The 19785-nt window shown below is 45.3% G+C and overlaps 1 protein-coding gene across 25 annotated transcripts in view; it reads left to right on the top strand.

The window, feature by feature from the left end:
- The window catches only part of LOC138503201 (mucin-2-like), a 1598433-nt gene that overhangs the window by 1197186 nt on the left and 381462 nt on the right, over window positions 1-19785 (top strand). The gene's annotated exons all lie outside the window — the stretch shown is intronic.

Raw genomic sequence — 19785 nt, 5'->3', positions numbered from 1 at the left:
GGGGACGTATGTGTTAATAATACACACCTCGTTATTTTCGATTAATCGCGACCATCCTCCCGTCTGAGTCCTCTGTGGACTGTATTAACTGGAAAGGTACATGTGGAGCAATCCAGGTGATTACCCCCTGGCGTATGCCGAAATGTTGCCCTGACAGTGGTCCCCTTCCACTTTCCCCATATCACCTCCTGTTTATCCTTCGTGAGGTGGGTTGTAATAAGGCAATATCTATCCTCTGCCTCCTCAGGTACATCATTATCTTATTCCTCTTTAAATAACTGTTGAGCCCCCTAACATTCCAGGTTACTATCTTAAGGTGCTATGGATCCAATCTTCTTTTCTTAATAATAAGACTATGAGAGTCTTCTCCCCTACAGCCTCAGCAGACCCTATCCCCATCACCTGCAGAGTTCCTCAAAGCTTGTGTGTCTCTCCTACTTTATACAACATTTTCACGAAGCCCCTTTTCGATGATCTGGACCATCTTGGTATCACCTACACCAATTATGCAGATGATACCCAGCTTCTCCTACCTCTTTCTGGTGATTACGAAAAGGATTTGGCCTTAGTGAACAATGTATACCTCATCATCCAGGCATGGATGGCTACACATGGACTATGCCTGAATGATGACAAGACAGAGATTATCATTTTGGGTACCTCCTCCACTCTTAAAAAACTTGGACCAAGTTCTCCTCCTTTAACATAGACAACAACCTTATCAAGACTGCCAATGAGGTGAAAACCATGGGTGTATACTTGGACACTACCCTTACTTTTAATAAACAGATCAATTCGCTGGCATCTTCTATTGCATACACCTGCAAATTAATTAGAGCAGGTAAACCCTTCCGCTCTAACAACAGTTGTATCACTCTGGCAAGAGCACTCGTTCTGTCAAAGTTGGACTATTGCAATGCGCTATATATTGGAGCCAATAAGGCTACCATTAAAAGAATCCAGGTCCTCCAGAATAACGCCTTGAGAGCAGCACTTGGTATTTCCAGAAGAGAGCACATATCAGAAGTTAGCAAAGCTAATAACTGGCTCTCCACTTATGACAAAATCCAACTTAAAGTTGCTTCACTCACATTTAAATGTTTGAACAATGCAGCACCTTGCTCCATTGTAGACAGATTCACCAAAGCTATCCCTACTAAGTACACCAGATCATCCAGTTTGAATAGTCTCTTTACACCAAGATTTAAATTGTCCAGAGTAGGGGGACAATATTTCCAGGTTAAAGCAGCATCACTCTGGAACTCTCTGCCCCCGCTTCTGCGCGTGGATCGAACCTACTCGAAATTCCGGCAGAATTTCATAACATGGCTCAAAAACTCTGACAAATATTGACTGACGCCACTCCCCCTTGACCTACTTTTGCGATCTATGAACCATTCTGTAATAGTGATATACTATCTAAATTGTAATATATGACTTTACGATACTGTATAATGTGTATTTAACCTGCATATAAGTATACCATCCTTGTCTACTGCGTAGACGAGTGGCAATCGCACAACACCTTGTCATTCTTATTTTTATGTGCTGTGTAAATGGTTAATATTATGATGTTGTGTATCTAAGCTTTTCTTCTTTTGCAACGTGCCCTTAAACCTACGGGTCTGGAGCGCAATACAAATAAATAAATATAAATACAAAATACCCATCATCAGCCGTATCCTGTCCCACTTCTAACCCCTCTTGTCCTTCATGTCACGCGTAGTAGCACGTGGGTGTATGCTCGTTCCCCAACAATTTCTACTGCAAACTTCCCAACTCCCCTCCCACCCACCTTCCATTCCGACCCCAACTGTTATCCCGCTCCGTCCCCCACAACAACCCAACTTCTCCTCCTTCCCCCCACCCCTCCCATCCCCAACTGCCCAGCTCCATCCTGTAACGCTCACCTGATTCCCACGGAGGCGCCGACCCGTTCTGGACTGCTACAACTTCTTCCACGATAAAGCGTAGTGCTTGGAAGATGGACTGGACTGGACCCCCAAACCTCGTCTGTCTGGCCCGTAGAATAATCCTTCTGTAGATGAGAAAAGGGAGTTAACTGTCTGCTAGATTGTGTGTGAGATTCCCCCCTTTTTCCCCTTCTCACCCTCCTCGAACCCTAGCTGTGCCTTCTGCAGACTCTCACCTTAATTTCTGTATGGACGAGCTCTCCATCCTGCTTTTGACGCAGGGGCGCTTAGATTTCCAGTTACTTCACTGGATCTTGGATTTGGCGAGGGTTCGATGTCTGCTTGCCTTTACCAAAATGCTGCCGTAAGTATATAGTTCAAAAGATCAAGTCTTATTTGTCCCTTGGCCTTTGTTTAATTTTCAGGGACTAGGTGAGGAATCCGTGTGGAGGAATGGATTCGACGAGGTAAGCTCAGGTGAGTACTTTTAATGAAGGTGTGCCGTAGTGGTTTGCTCTGACACCTTAATGAGTGTGTCTTATTTTCCCATAGGGGCCGGGGTACGGAAAAGCCAGAAAAGCCACTCCGACCCGAAAAGGGAACTGAGGTCCCAACAAAATTCAGGTAAGACTTAAGGTGAGTAATCTGTCCTTTTGCAATTAGTTCGTTGCTCACCTTGTTTTGTCCTTTTTCTCCGTAGGTCTTGAATGCGACCGATGTCGCCTATGGGTGCTGAAAAGGTTGCCGGCGCCACGTGAAGGTAAGTGGAAGCGGCGCAGCAGCGTGAGAAGCGGAGCGCTTCTAACTATTGTCTTTCTTTTCCGTAGGTGCTGGGATGCGGCCGATGTCGCCTATGACCGCTGAAGAGCTAGACAGCGCCACGTGAAGGTAAATGGAAGCGGCGCTGCAGCGAGCGATGAGATGCGTTTCTAACCCTTGACTTTCTTTTGCAGGATCGACGGAGTGAAGAATGCGGATGCTGGATGAAGGTAGGTAATGTCCTAATGCTTGCCTTTCTCTCCTTGCAGGTGTTCCAGGTGCTGGCGGGCGTGGCAGGAGCCAGGATGCAGGAGCCAACTCGGTGAGCGTCCTGCTGCAGATGCAGAATAACACGAAGCACGTGTGGCCATCCGGGCGTGGTTTAAATAGCCTTGGAAGAGCTTCAGGTGAGTGTTCTTCCACTGGCCCCACCCGAGTAAGAAAAGAGTTCCTGAAAGAAAATAGTTCCTCCCCAGCCTTAGTTGGCTTGGAGCTTCAGACAGCATGGTCTGCCTCTGGTGAGTATGTAGCATGGTCTGCCTCAGGTGAGTTCACCCAAGCATTACCATATGTTCTGCCATGATGAGCCTGGTGCCTATGGCACCAGGACAGATGCCTTTCATGAGCCTGGCGCCAAAGACGCCAGGACAAGGTCCAAAGAGCCCCTATAGGGGTTTGCTGGGTCCTGCTTGGTGAGTATGAAGTCTGCTTCCGGGGATGCTGGGCCTGACCTGGCTCCTCGGGAGCAGGCATCATGACACATCCCTGGATCTGAGGCATTCCTGCATCTAGTCCCCCGGCCCCACCGGTGCCGGGACTCTGCAGGGGGATACCCTACTATTGGTACCCCGACTAAACAAACTCCTAGTGGGGTAAGCACATATTTCCTTGTCGTTTCCTGCGTCATGCTAGATGACTTAGAAGCTCTACCATGCTCGTGTTCCAAATTACTATATATGTGTGTCCTGATATCCCTATCCCCATGTGCGAGCAGCTTTCAATGTCCACAACCCTGTACGATCATATTAAGCTCCCCAGGCTCTAGCATCCTTTGTGTCAGTTTATAGTACAATATGGAACAATACCGGCGCACTTATCCTGCTCCTGTCGAGGTTGCTTCTCTGTTCCATTCGGGCAACCCAGCATGTCTAGCCTGTGCGCAGTCTCTTCGGGCGTCTCAAAGAAAAATGCCTTATTCCTGTGAATGCCTTTTAGTTTAGCGGGGTACAACAACATGTACTTAAGGCCGGATTCTCGTAGCCGCCTCTTGATCGCTACATACTGTAGTCGTTGTCTCTGTACCGCCAAGGTGTAGTCTGGGTATGCCGTGACCGTGGCTGATGCTCTAGTCATCGTCCCGCCTTTGCGGAAGTGTTCCAGGATCTTTTCCCAATCCTTATAATTCAGGATATTGGCAATAATCACTCTGGGAGGTGCCCCCAGTTGGGGTTTCCTTACTTGGGCCCTATGCGCTCTTTCCACCGTGAACCCCTGAGTGAGCGCTCCTGCGCCTATCTCTTGTATCAGCATATTCTCCACATAGTTTGTGGGGTCCACACCCTCTTCGCCTTCCGGTAGTCCCACTACTCGTATCTTGTTATGTCGCACTCTTCCTTCTGGTTCCTCCGCTCGAACTTCCAGGTTGCGCACCTGTTGTTGCAATATGTGGACCTCCGTAGCGTTGGCCATGCTGGTGTCGGTATTGGTCTTTACCTTGCTCTCTAACCCAGTCGTGCGCTCTGCCAATGTTCGTATGTCCTGTCGCAAAAGGTTGACATCAATACTGAGTGCATCGATTTTGAATTCTAATGAGGTCTTCAATTCCGCCATGGCTACATTTAGCTTCGCCTCCCACGAGGATTTCAGATCCGCTATGGCCTACAGGATCTGTTGGTCACCTCGCGATGGGGTGGCTGCTCGGTGCGAGATTCCCTCAGTGTCCGGTGACTGTGCTGGCTTAGTGAAGGCGTCCAACGTTGGCTGTTTCCCTTTATTTTTGATGACTTTAGACACCATCACTGCGCTTATCGTGAATATCCCTCACGTTCCTGAAATGTTCTTTGTTTAGCAATGAACGCTGGCCATCTGTGCCTCTTGCATGTGTTGTGTTTTCAGCCCGTGCACAATTGTACTTATCACTCCGCTCGGGTTCCTGAGCTGATGTGTTGCTCGTGTCACTCACTCCCCAACACAGTGTTTGGCCTCTGTAACTCAGGGTCCGTGTAGTGCTATTATCTCTGTGCCAGGTGTATTCCCCACCTGGCCGCCAGGTATGCGCTTAGCAGTTGCAGTATGACGTCAGGTTCTAGCTGTTCTGCCACATCTACCACCTTCAAGTGAGCTTCACTTAGATCTCCGGGCTCAGTATATTAGTAGGTGGAACAGGGCTACACTCAGTGGCTGCACCAATGTCATTGCATGCCCATTCCATCTTGCGGCGTGTCAATGGACCAGGGGTCACACTTCCACGGGCTGTGTACCCCCCGCAAAGCCCACTCTGGTGCAGGAGCCGGAGTTGCGGTGTCTGTCCAGATGTCTGGTGCTTCTCTTGTGCACCGTGGTATCTGGGTTGACATGCCTCAGGTAAATGTATGAGGATCAAAGCCCCTTCGGGCCAGACACATTGCCCCTGGCCAATAAGTTCCCCTGACTTTTGGTGGCCTCTGCACTCAGATGCACACTGTTCCCAGCAGCTGACTCATGCTGAAGATTATCTTGCTCTCTGTGTCCCCGTTCTGGCATTCGGGGTTCCTGTTCACGATTCCTCTCAGGGTGCTGCAGCCTCACGCTGGCCACGCCTCCCCAATTCCAACAGATCCGCTGGTCCCTTTTCACACTCTGGGCCTCTGCTATTATCCCACGCAGTGCTTGAAATGTTGCCTCCTCAGTTAGGGCACAATTGGCGTTCGTACTGTTATACCCATATCCCAGTGCTCACGCAGCCTTCCAGCAGCCTGTGACTGCCTTCACTCGCTTTCCCAGCGCGCGTGTACCTTGATACTTTGTATCTCGGGCCACCAGGCAGACAATGCTCCGCTTCTTTCAGTCCGCTCTCCACTGGCACTCGCACTTGGCTCCCTTGTCTCTGCCCGAGAAGGGCCTCGGGTGTGGGTGCCCTCAATCCCAGGCTCCATGGTCAGACACAGCGCCACCAGACCACCTCCTACTGTGCATTTTCCCTTTGTCCCCGGGGTTGCTTCTTTGTTCGCCCCGTGTCAGGCATCAGCTGTATCTTGAGCTGGAAAAACATCTGATCGCGACTCCCATTATTATTATGGGATGCCGTTATCCCGGTTCACTCGCTGCGCGACCTCAAGCTGTGATTAGTTTCGGGCAGCTGCTTCAGCTTCCGATCCCTTTGTCTGTTGGGGCCGCCATTTTGCTTTCTTTGTTCGGAATCAGCCACAACTTGAACAGCTTTGTTCTGTGTGGACAGTGATTACAGTCTAACCACCACGCACCTATGATGTGCAGCACATATTCACACGTCCATATGTCCAATTTAAGGGATCACAGGCATCATTTTGCTTGGCTTCTGTTCGGATCAAGTCAGGATCAGCAGGAGCTTCTCAGGAAGCACGTCTTATTCAATGGCTTGGTAGCCACGCCCCCTTTTTGTTTATAATACATGTTTACATAATGAATGCTAATAATAATGAAATAAATACAGTGTACTGACTGTTTGGTGAGAGGTTGTTTTAGAATAAGCGCTTGGTGTATGTCAGTCTCTATGAACAGTTGTATTGAAGTCATAATATGGTTTATGCTTGGTGCATTCCATTCTATTGTGTGTTATAAATAAAAATTAATTTGTACATTTTCAAGTAATCATTTCTGCAGAAAGGTATATTTGGGTGCAGTAAATATTAGTAATGTCGTTTTATGTATTCGCCAGTTATGGTAAGCTAAGCAACCATAACTCGCACCACCGTGCACTGCTAAGACTAACACCCAGGACATCAAAAATGACATCACAAATGTCATTGATGACATCACTGATGATATCACATATCTGGGTCACTTGTTTTTGTTCACTGACATATTTAGGCGAGGCAGTTTTGTTCACCGACCGTCAGAATATGAAAATGGAAAATGTGCTTTCTGATGCTTGTTAATCTGCTTAGAATCACATGCTGTGCATATAGTCCCACATCCAGTGGTCACCGCAGATTATTGCATCTTGCCTTTCGAGAATCAAAAGGGGACGTCGACATGGGCGTGCCTGTAACACTATCCCTATGTGACGTGTAGTGTACCCAAAATCCCTCACGCGTCGAGGTCCCTCAGATTGTTTTTTTCCGCCCAGCATATTGATCGCCTTATGCGGAGCTCGTCCAGAGACATTGCTATTGTTATCCTTGGTCGTATATTAAAAGTTATTGAATATTATCCTACCGCTTGGTCCTTCGACGGCTGTTTCCTGATCTACGCCGAAGCCGGTTCCACAGACCTTCGACTGTCAGTGTTCCGGCCCTCTGGCCGGCCTACACAGTAGGGAGAGTGGGGTCAGGGTGGACATTTCCTTTTTCTGAGAATGCCTTTCCTGTTCCTCTCGGTTTGTTCCCTGGATCTTTTCGTCACTATATTTTTCCTCAGCTACGGAGAGGACTCTGTTTAGGTTTTCTCCTTCGTGTGAGGCCAAATTTCCTTGGAGGGATAAACACCTTAAGTGTAATAGGTGTCTGCCCTTGAATCACAACAAGATGGCTTGTGCGGCTTGCAAGCTGCTGCGTCCAAAGACATTAAAGGAGCACTGTGTTAAGCGGTGGGCGGCCTACGGAATGTCGCAGGCCGAGTCTAGTTCTCCCGCTGCCACAGCCGCCGAGTACGACGAAGGGCTAAGTGATGAACAGGCCTCCGATTCGGAGTCCGTTGACCTCTTGGCGCAGTATTCCCGGTCCGCGTCGCCCATCCCCGGCCCTGTCAGGCAAGACTCAGGTCCTGCTATGGGGACTGTACACCCCGGCGACAAGGAGGCACACTCATTAAACACTAAGGACACAACCCCAGGGATGTCTTGGACAAAACAGTCGAAGCGGCCCATAGCGCCACCAGGCACACCGGATATTTTGGCCGTGCCCGCCGATCATCAGGATCGACAGCCCTCCCCGCAACTGCAGGTGCGCCTTGCGACTGGGCATTCTAAATCGAAGGGTTATGCCCCCAATATTCAGGAGACCGTTGCGCTGCATCGGAAGAAGGCGTCCACGGTCGAGAAGTCCCCGGTTCTGCCAAAAAAAAACATTCGAGCCTATGCACAAGTCTAGTCTCAAACACCTGACTTATAAAACTGCATTCTTAGTAGCCATCACCTCCATAAGAAGGGTCAGTGAAACCCAAGCTCTATCAGTGCAGGATCCTTTCTTTACTATACATAAGGACAAACTGGTTTTACACACTCACCCTAGGTTCTCACCTAAATTAATTTCCAAATTCCATGTAAACCAGTCTATTAGTCTATTGAGCTACCGGCTTTCTTCCAGGAACCCAAAAGCTCTGCTGAGGTTAAACTCCACACACTAGATGTGAGGAGAGCGGTCCTCTACTACGTAGACAAGAACAGACCGCTAAGAAAGACAGATCAACTGTTTGTCTCCATGGCGCCAGGCAGAGAAGGTAACCGCATTTCTAAGAATGCCCTCTCCAGGTGGATAGTCAGATGTATCCAACTGTGCTATTCCCTATCAAATAAAAAACTGCCTTTTACGCCAAGAGCCCACTCCACAAGAGGTACTGGAGCCACTCTGGCTTTCATTGCAAATGTCCCCGTAGACAGTATTTGCAAAGCAGCTACATGGAGCTCAATACATACTTTCACTCAGCACTACTGCATTGACACTCATTCCAAGACAGATACACAAGTGGGACAAGCGGTTCTAAGACATTTATTTGCTCATGAACCTTCTCACATCCTTCTTCTACTGCTCGCTAGTCTATGCACAGCATGTGATCTAAGCAGATTCTACAAGCCTCAGAAGGGATACATTACTCACCGTAATCGTATTTCTGATCCTTGTATCTGCTTAGATTCACATACGACCCACCCTTCCTCCCCTCGGAGAGAAGGCACATGGATGCTTATGAGCTTGTCTGATACATATCTGTTTGGATACAATTGTACTCACGCTACACCTCATGCTACCTCATGTCAGAAAAATAATCTGAGGGACCTCGACGCGTGAGGGATCATGGGTACAGTGGACGTCACACTAGGGATAGTATTACTGCCACGCCCTGTTGACGTCCCTTTTCGAGTTTCGAAAACAACAACTGTAATACTCTGCAGCTTCCACTAGATGTCGGCCTATGCACAGCATGTGAATCTAAGCAGATACAAGCATCAGAAATACGTATACGTATATATATATATATACATATATATATATATATATATATATATTTATTTATTTTCTTCAGTGAAATACTGTTGTTAAAGGGACGTTATGGTTACAAGTAAAACCGAAACCCCCCCAGAAATTCGCCAGTTATGATAGGCTAAGCAACCATAACTCGCGCCACCACCGTGAACTGCTAAGACTAACATGCAGGACATCAAAGATGACATCAAAAATGTCATTGATGACATCACTGAGGACATCACATATGAAATTAATTTTGATGAAAAGTCACTACAAGGGGTTGCGTTTATTATGTTGGTAACAAGATGTCAGGGGTGATGGGGGACCTATCATGAACTACTTAATGTATTAAACAATGTACTCATCTAAACAAAACATTATATTGGACTGTTGTTGTTAATACAGGAACCTAATCATACATACAGATAGGCAATGGCTGCAGCATGCCCCATAGAACTACAATTTTTTTTATCTGGTAATTTTGGATAGTAAAATAATAAATGCTACCTTATCAGAGTTTTTAGTAATGTTAAACATGGAATACATAGCTAATAATTGAAGACATACTACATACTTGTGATAGTACAAACAATACATATGAAGACCCACAATGCATACAATTCGAAGGCACTTACAGGGAAACTATAGTAAGGAACAAAGAAACAACATCACCAGAAAATGTCAATAACATTAAAGTTCATCATCATGTATACAAATGAATTGTGTGTTTGAGGCCTGCATATTGCCCCATATATGTGCACCATGAGCTGAGACCAAACCGTAAGGAAAGTACTTTAGGAACGTACAAGAATGTTAACGTCTATATATTGTGTGTGGGTCGTGCATACCGACGTCCTGCCTCTGTTTTTGTTGCTGCTTCCCAGACGTTTTTTATGGTTTTTTTGTCCAATTCTTTGGTCATATTAAAGTATTTCAAGACCTTAAATTTCTTTTGCGAGCTGTGCTAATTTTGGGTCTTTCTATGGATCTTTTGTCTCCTAGCTGACCGCGGAGAGTGCGGTTCACCTTCTCCTCTTCTTTTGCTTCCATATATATGCCCGGCTTTGGAGTGCCTCACTTGAGGCTACACTCCCCCCCCTTTCTCCACTGTGGGATTGGCTGTGAGCGTTTTCTCTGCTGACCAGATGACTACATTTACCAATAGCCCTTGCAGCAGATTTTTATCACCTGCACCTGCGGTGAGCTGCTCAGCCTCCCTGAGGCTGTATTGGCACAGAAACCGGTCAGAGGAGTACACCAGTGGCCTGGAAGGTTATGCAGAGAATTGGAGTGTGCACCTTTCCTTGTTTTTTCCATATATATATATATATATATATATATATATATATATATATATATAGCACCTCCAGTGAAGAAAAATCGCCAGGTTTAGAAATGTCAGTGAACAAAAACAAGTGGCCCAGATATGTGATGTCATCAGTGATGTCATCAATGACATTTGTGATGTCATCTTTGATGTCCTGGGTGCTAATTTTAGAGGTGCACAGTGGTGGCGCGAGTTATGGTATACACCCTGGACTCAGCCTAGTATGCAGCGCACAACTGAAATGCTTATTTTGTTATATATATAAAGGTTCAACATTTGAGAGATACATCACTCATATCACACCCCCTTTTCAAATAGCCCGGGTCACAATGGACCAGGAACCAGACTGGTTGGTAAAGGTAATATTTATTTATTTATTTAGAATTCAAGAAAATCACACGCTTTTTAATATATGGGGCAGCGATCACCAATGTGGTGACAATAACAAATAGGAATGTGAACAATGCAATTAAATTAACACAGATAGAAAACACACGAGAATAGAGACACTTTTGAATTTGGGGAAGATAGCACTCAAGTTAGGATTTCCCCCTGCAATATTCCTCAACCCACAAATAATCAATTCTAAATATATACAAGGAAGCAGCAGGTAATCAGGAATGAGGAATACAAAACCGTATTCGAATCCAACCTTCCCTCCCCAAACAAGAGAGAAAAATGGATTTGAACTTTTGCAATGTTAAAGTGACACTCGGAAATGGCTGAATCAAACAATGAATGTGTGCAAAAATCCCTAAATCAGTACAAGTTTCTATGGGAGCAACATTGGAAAGATACTAGCAGTCATAAGTAAAAGTTTGAGCAAAAGTTAACAATTCAAATTTGAATGGAAGGTTGAAAATAATTTAGAATAAAAATAACAGGCATAAAATTTTGCAAAAATGTTGATTCCCGCCTAAAATTAACCAAACGGTTTTTAATATAAATGGATGAAATTCACTGATTGTGTGTGCATTGGGGTGTAACTACAGGTCTTAGGTATAATCAAGAATTGAAATGAGGTCTCTAGCTATTTAACTGAGGGAGATATGCAATGTAAAATAAGAGGCATTTTTAGAAAAATTGGGTAGTGAAAATAGAAAAGAAACTCAGTTTGGACAAGAATAGTTTTACTCTAAGTTTTACTCTATACAAGAGCATTCCGGCTAGAATACCAAAGAGGGGCACAGTAAGCTCTAGAGTTGATTCATGACTTCAACCCCAGATCCCCAGTGCCCGCCCTGGCAGAACCAGTCGGATAACTTGAAATAGGATTTATAGTTTAGGATTTACACAAGATAAAAATGACTAAAGAAATGGCGCTTTGCAAGATAAATCAAGGACAGGATTGCAATAAGGATTCTGACAATGTTATACGTTATTAAGATAAGGATAGGATGGTATAGAAATGGGGATTGGACAAGGCAAGGCAAGGCATGCTATGGTTTTCTATGATTCCTATTAATACTAACAGTCCACTTTAATTTAAGATTTTGTACCGTCAAGAGTTCTGGTCACCACACGGATCTGGTCTAACATAGAACAGCTGGGCAAATCTTGCGGGACAGGATCATATGGGCCGTTCTGGTCACCGGACTGCACTGGACAGGCACTTCTGGTTACTGGATACTACAGATCAGCGGGGTAGCAAGTTTGCAGCAGGCATGCATCTAATAGCAGCAAGCCAGGCTGGATCAGGATGCTTCCCTTGGGTTTTGGGGATTTTTTTTATAATTTGAGGCCTAGCTGAAAATGGGGTCAGCAATGCATAGGCCTTGGCTTTGTAATGAAAATCTGGAATCAGGATCAAACAGGATGAAGGAATCAGGAACCGGACGCCACGCAGGAATTCAGGAAGAAAGACAGGAATCAGTGTCCCTGTGTGCTGTCAGGCCCTTATTTATCATGCCAGATGACATCACTACGGTATATGGCAGGGGCAGGCTTACTACACCCGCCTCTAATAACACGATGGGGCAATGTAGAAGTCTCCTCCTAGTTCTTCACTGATTGGATCACAGAAAAAGGATGTCATGTTTATGGGGTGATTTTTACAGTGTTTAGAAACTTCCCCTAGCTACTGGAACCAAAATCTAATTTTGCTACAAACATATATTCATGCTTATGCAACCTCTGAGAAAATCAGATACATAGGTTACATATTTTGTGTGTCATATTTCAATCCAAACCCCAAGTCTGTGGGACCTGGTTTCGTCTTGCTGACACATTTTGTTAATTTTAAACATGAAAGATTTGGCCTAAAATTCCCCAATGTTGTACACAGATGTGCATTTACCCCAGGGATGTATGTACAAAATGCTATGTTTGCAACATCAATACTTTCCTGGGAATCTGTCATTTTTATACCTTCTGTTCCTTATGCAGTAATGAGTTATCAAAGAAAGAGCATAACAATAGATTTAGAACTACAAACTTTTCATATTTTTCCTAATTCCTGCTGCAAAGTTAAACGCCTTTAAAGTTCAGTTACAAAATAGCCTTTAAAGCCAAAAGGAAGTCCATTGTCACTTGATACGTTTTTTTTTCTTTCCCCCAACTGCTGTCAATTGTCAGTTTCTTTGAAGCAGGATGAGGGCCTCTCTCTTGATTGTGGGTTTTATTGCCCTTCAAACTTGACAGGTGAGAGTCCCAGGACTGCTATTGTCCCAGCCTGGAGCAAGGACGAATGGCTGATGAGCTTGTGAAGTTTCTTTGTCCTGGTGCATTCAAAGTCTTTAAAACTGGCAATTAGCGCCTTCCTGTGCCAGAAGTTTATGAGGTGTCACCCTTTCTCAAGGCTAGCAAATGACAGAGCAAGTTTTTTTTATAGTTTGCCAATTTAGCCTATGAGTTTTAGCTTCTATTTTCTCATTTTACATCTTGACTTAAACCTGTGGAATCAAAACAGTTTATAGGTGTACTTTTACCAGCAACAAATCCTTTTACAGTGCTAAGTAAGCAGGCCTTCACACAACAATTTACTTTTAAATAGGCGATTTTCTCTCTTCAGTCAGAAAAAGCACATTTTACTATTTTTTTAAATTCAGTTTTCATATCCAGCAAATACCCAATTTATGCAGCTATAGTTCTTTTCTTGAGTGCTGAAGTTGTTTTGCAGCATGATACATTTAAACAAGCATCTATTTATAGTCTTTCTTTGCAAAGAAAATAGAAGTGTTGACCATGTAAAATGAAAACAAAACCCGTGGTTGATTTTTCAAAGATACTTTTGATATGAGCATTCATTCAAGAATTAGGCCCGGTTCTGCTGAGACACAATGGATGATCCTGGGCATTGCAGGGCCTTTTTAATCACAGTGCTTCATAAGGACTAGATGAGTTTAACGCCAAGCAGCACTTCTAAAGGTTGAAAAAGGTGTCATTTTAATGAGGCATTTTGGGTTTTCAGCAAAGTACTGCTGCATCTTTCACTTCACTCTATGTTAAATGTGGCAGATCACACTGGTACATTCCTGCAGTGAGTACTCTGTTCCACCCCACCTGAAATGTGTGTGGCAGGGTTGCGCAGCCATTTTCGGGTTGTTGCAAAAACGCAGTTTAGAGATCCTGGCACGCACAGGAGTCAGGTCGGCCATTTTATTGTTTCTTGCACCAATGCAGCAAGTGATGTGGTAAGGCACATCTGAGTGGGTCAATATATCCCACAATATGTACAACATTTCAATTGAAGATTGAAGTACTAATGGTCAGTGCCCACCTTTTGCATGAACCCCAATTGAGTGTGAGAAAGTATGGCATTCTCTTCTGTCCATACCATGGGTCTCATCATGAATTGGGTGGTATACTGGTGATAAATTCTCCGGAATACCACCCACCGCAATTACAGTTTCCGCCACTTGGTCCGGCAGTATTACCGCCAGATTACAAGTGGCAGTGGTGGTGTAAGTCCCTATTTTTATGCAGTCCATTTGACTCAATGGGGCAGTTTCGGCGTAATCACTGCAGAGGTAATTTGGCTGCAGTAATTGCACAGAAAATGGACAGAAAGTCAGCAGGTTTATCTCCAGCTCAGAGCTGGAGGTGAATCATCCAACTTTCCGCACAACTCATAATTGGGTAGTGCGGTAATGTGGCAGCAGCACAATTACCGCCACATTTTTACTGCACTGGCCAGCTGGGGATGAGGCCCATGCACGTGTCTAAATGTATATTAGTACCCGGCGAGAGAAAATCTGAATGCAACAAGCATTCTGATTGGCTCTCGCCAGGTCCCTACCGGTCCGGGAATCCCCCCCTCGGGATTCCACGGCCTTTGTCCCCGGCTGGGGGCGTGACCGCCCCTCAGCCAATGAGGCGGCTCGAAGCGGGGCCTTCCCCGCTCCGAGCCTCCCCGAGGCTGAGAGGCTGCCTTCGCCCCCGCCGGGGACTCGGGTACGTCTTTTTTTTATTTTTATTCCCTTCCCTCCCTCCCACCCACCCCCCCAACTTACCTTCTTGGTCCTGCGTCCCCGGCGGAGGACGAGGGAAGCCTCCAGCCGTGTGGAGACTTGGAGCGGGGCCATCCCCGCTCTGCCCCTCTACACGGCTGGGGGCTTCCCTCGTCCCCTGCTGGGGACGCAGGTACGTTTTTTTTCCCCCTCTTCCCTCGTCCCACTCACGCCCTCCCAACCCCACTTACCTTCTTTTTAATCCTTTTTCGGGAACGGACGCGCTGGGAACATTTGTGTTCCCAGCGCGTCCGCTCCCGATGGCCGCCATGGAGAGGGACCTTACCTATGGTCCCCGGGGCATTACCTGAGTCGGTAATGCCCCGCTGCTTGGGTTCTGTTGCTTAAATAGTTCCATATATTTGAACGCCACACTAAGTAATGTTAAAGGACAATAACACACATTTAATGCCCAATTACCTAAGATGCACATTGGGACTATAATACCCCCTTTTCACAATACTGGCCAATGCCCAGCTCGAAAATTCTGTTAAAGACCAATGTTAGCAATGGAGATCAGAGTTTTGGCGGATATTTATATAGATATTGGCCTGGGTAGCATATAGGCTAGGGTGGCTCGACTCCCAGTTCTGGTTCTTAATAGCCATCTGCACTTCTTTCTAGCCAACACAAACATGTTCATGTGTACAGGTATTTAATAAAGATGGCAGACCCTAAGCCACTAAATAATAACGAACTGTCTCGTTATAATGGTTGGAAAAATAATCCACCCATTTATTTGGGGCAATGTGCGATTTCAAAACTATCTCCTGCAGGATCGTGGCACAAATTTTCAGCAACAATTTCTAGAACCCTGCATCATTCCTATTCCTACTTCAAACACAATAAAAGATCGCTTCTTCATCACCCAAAATGGAAATCTATCCAAATAAGGTTTTGTGGTTAAATACCTCCAGATGGACACTATCGCCCACCTTAGTCGTCTGGGACTATTGGTCGGCCTTAATTGATCCATAGAATCCATTGCATTTTATGCCTGTCAAGACCCATATTAAAACAGAATGTTAACAGTTCATGGTCGCGTTCTACCCTGCTTTTAAATTCAAATGCCTTCATACTGGTCCAAATATCATGGGGTGATGAGACATAGTAGCACCCGGGACATAATCCCTGGGTTGCGAATTACCTTGATTAGCTGCTTAGGAGCTAACATGGCCGTTAACCCCTGTGAGCTCTTGCCAGGCACTCGCTGTACTCTGGCCTATAGGCCCGTGCTGGTGGGCACTTAACAGTCATGTGCATGCCAGGCAGGTGTCGCCTTTACTGAAGGCTACCATTGTATTCCCACGGGCACCTTCCCTAGCAAGCCTCACAACGAAAATGTAAGCAAAAACTACACTTCCCAGAGTTCTCAGCAAACTGAAAAGTCAGCATGATGATGCGCAGCTAGCCAATAGCTTTTGCTGTAAGTTACCAATTTCTGCCACAGTACATATAGGCTCCTGTATGTAAAGCCCCCTGAAGAAGTTCCTAAAAATTAGTTTACACTCTATAAGGAATTAAACATGTTGGGTTATGGTAACAAACACCCACATTGAGGTGGTTGCGGACAATAAGGACATTATAAGGATCTGTCTGTGGCCAATAAAGAAAGCAGAACTAATTGCTGCTCTGCACACAATACGAATTGGTGCTTCGCACAACAGTAGTGCAATAGATGATTAAGAGTTGTGGACTTGTATATATTGTGATGTTAAAACTGGCCACGAGGCCATGCTATATTTTGTTTGTGTATGATAAAAATGGATCAATGTTATATTTGCACAAGTCACTTATGAGGTGCATTCGACACTTTAGTTGTTTTTAATAATGTGCTCTTTGTTAAAATGGAATACATTGAATTGTTGTTGTTGAGTTTAAGCGTGAAGGTTGTATTCTCCATTGCAGACAGGTGCTTAAGCGAGTATAGTCCTCTGATTCCTTACTGACATATATATCCAGTCCACCATTTGCCAAAGAGGTAGAGGGCCTTGTTCTTGTCAGATTACAATCTACATTAATTTTATATCAACAGGAATAATATGGATTGGCTGTACTGCCGATTTAGAGTGACGCGATATTAGCATTATTTCATTTTTATAACGGGAAGAGGAAAGGCGAGCTGGGGGTGGGGGGCGACAGGTGGGGGGGGAATTAAGAAGCATTGAAACGACCATTACGAGCTGTTCATTAAACATGCATGAACACGTCTATCGCATAGGCCACTTTTCCCTTTTGGTGGTAAGCGCGTGTATTGTTATTGGGTGGAAGAGAGCATCCCTCCTGGGTGGAATAAACGTGGGCGCTGAAGGCCCGAGAAATATCCGAAATGGAAAGTATTCCGGGGGCCTGGATGATTTACAGCCGCCCAGGGAAGGGCCCGCCTTCCTCCCCAGAGTTAGACCACATTCGGTGGACCTGAATAGTGGGGAGGGAGCCGCATAGGGGTCGTTGATAAAAGCATGAAGTTGGCGGCTAATCCCACAACACGTGCATGTCTCTGCTAGGGAAAAGTCAACACTGAAAACCGGTATTGACCAGATCACCATTAAGAATGTACAGTTGCTTGTGTATTTTTCCCAGCCGATTACCCAGGGAAGGGGGTGGGCGAAAACTTGTGGTGGGGGTATCGGGAGGGAGGGTTAAGGGTAAAACTGTTTGCAATGCATATTGGCTATGCCTTAGCTGATGTTCAATGTAATAACAGTGATACTGCAATAAAAACCGATTTACAAAGAATGCGGTCAAAACCGTAGAGTGCTCTTGCGTGGGAGTGGACGGATCACAGCCCCACTGAGGAATGGCTGACAGCTCGCATTTGATTTAAAACGGGGTGCCTGTTTTCGGGTGCCCCAGCTCCTCGTCTAGTGGTGTATGTGAGCTGACAGCAAACAGTTTCACTTTTTCTTGAGCCATTGCGTGCAACGCTCACTACGGTGCTTTCCACGGCGTGCTTTACGTCCTTTCCTCACGTGCTCTCATCTCGGCATGTTTGTTCGCAGCTCTTTCCTTCGGGTTTTCAATACATTCCATTTGTAAAACGCATAGTCACTGCAGTTGTAAGTTTCACGTGAGAGTCATCCCTATACCACAGTCCTTCACAGAATATTGATTTATTTGTGTTATTATGAATGGACTAATCCCACCTCCTTTATCGAACCATTTTGTGACGATTGAAGTTGGGGATTTGCTTAACCTTAACTTTTCGTTTCTGTTTTACCGCCCAATTGCCATGCTTATGTGAAAGCTGGGTTACAATTAATAGACGGTGCTAAATGGTGTAACGCCTACAAGTACATCAATAGTTACTGTGTTAATTTATATAATTAGAAATTACATTTTCCTTACATGTGTATACCACAGAATTGTGAATATTAGTTTGCGTCACATCCAGACAGAACTGTTAAGATTAGCCTGCATGACACCTAGACAAACCCGTGAAGATTAGCCGGCGTCACATCTATACAGAATTGTGAATACTAGCTTGGGTCACATCCAGACAGAATTGTGAAGAGTAGCCATGCGTCACAACCAGACAGAATTGTGAATATTAGCCTGTGTCACATCTAGACAGAATTGTGAATATTAGCTTGCATCACATCCAGACAGAATTGTGAATACTAGTTTGAGTCACATCCAGACAGAATTGTGAATACTAGTTTGAGTCACATCCACACAGAATTGTGAAGAGTAGCCTTGCGTCACATCCAGACAAAATTGTGAATATTAGCCTGTGTCACATTTAGACAGAATTGTGAATACCAGCTTGCGTCACAGCCAGACAGAATTGTGAAGTTTAGCTTGCACCACATCTAGATGGATTTTTGGATATCAGCATGCGACCCATCTAGAGATAGTGATGCCACTAACCAACCCTACTAATAAAACAAAACTCACCCCTCTGCGTACACCTCTCAAACGTTAAACTACACACAACCTTACCACTAAAGCACAACAAACCGCACACACTTTACTACACTGCACCCACCAAAATAAAAACACACACTAACTCGCACAACAGCACATGAAGGCTACCAACCTAAAAAACATACCTAAGCTCAGCGAACAGTGTAAACCGAACTGAAGCTGCCAACAGCACATCACAGCTCCCTTGCTCTTTTCTCCTGCTCAGTCCTACTAGCTTACCCTACCCTTTTGCTTTTCAGATCCGCCAGACCGCCAGTGCACCACTCTGGTGGTGACAGCGCACAGTATGAATATCCTTTAACACAACAAAACATATTTGCAGCTAGTGCTGTTACCTGTTCATATTATGGGTGTGCCCAGTGTTTTTTTCTTTCCTGTGTGTGTTTGGCAGGAGAGGCTTCGTGTTGCCTCTGATGTGTTGTAGAGAGTGATTCCCTCCTCTGTTAGTGTGTGGTATGACGGGAGCCTTTCTTTGTGGGTATCGAATGGATGTGTTCTTTGTGATATTTATGTTCGTTGTGCCTTTCTGTGCTTGTTCAATCTCTGACTACAGCTGTGCTAATTTTGGATGAATGAATTGAAAATCAACTGTGACGTTAATGGAAGGCATAAAATTAACGTCACGGCTCATTTTCATACATTTTGTATGGCGGAGAGGAGGTTCGAAACGCAACTTGCGTTTCCACTGCTCCCTTCCTCTCCGCCAAACACATCCTCCAGCATTTGCACTGGTATGCATTTTCATGCCGGGAGCCAAAACTGGGGGTGCTTGTGGAGTCTGCTGGCTTAAAAAGGCAGGCAGGCTTAGTAGGGATCCAATTTAAATGCTGCAAGGCCTGCCATGTTTGAACGCAGCATTTGCCCTCCTCTTGTGCACTATGCCAGGCAAATAACGAAAATGTGGTGGCAGGGAGCCATGTACGTTCAAGTGTTAACCTAACGGCCCAATGCTGCCAAATTACAGGTTCATACACAATGAGCTGTAGAGTGTTCCATGTTTCAAAGAACTTGTACATTTGAACTCAGTGGCGATTGGCCTATCCCTCTCCGGT

This window comes from Ambystoma mexicanum, chromosome 11, assembly GCF_040938575.1.
Source record: "Ambystoma mexicanum isolate Mex_15411 chromosome 11, UKY_AmexF1_1, whole genome shotgun sequence".
NCBI classification, from domain to species: domain Eukaryota; kingdom Metazoa; phylum Chordata; class Amphibia; order Caudata; family Ambystomatidae; genus Ambystoma; species Ambystoma mexicanum.
Note: the sequence above shows the minus strand (reverse complement) of the source record. Positions and strands in the feature narration are given on the sequence as shown.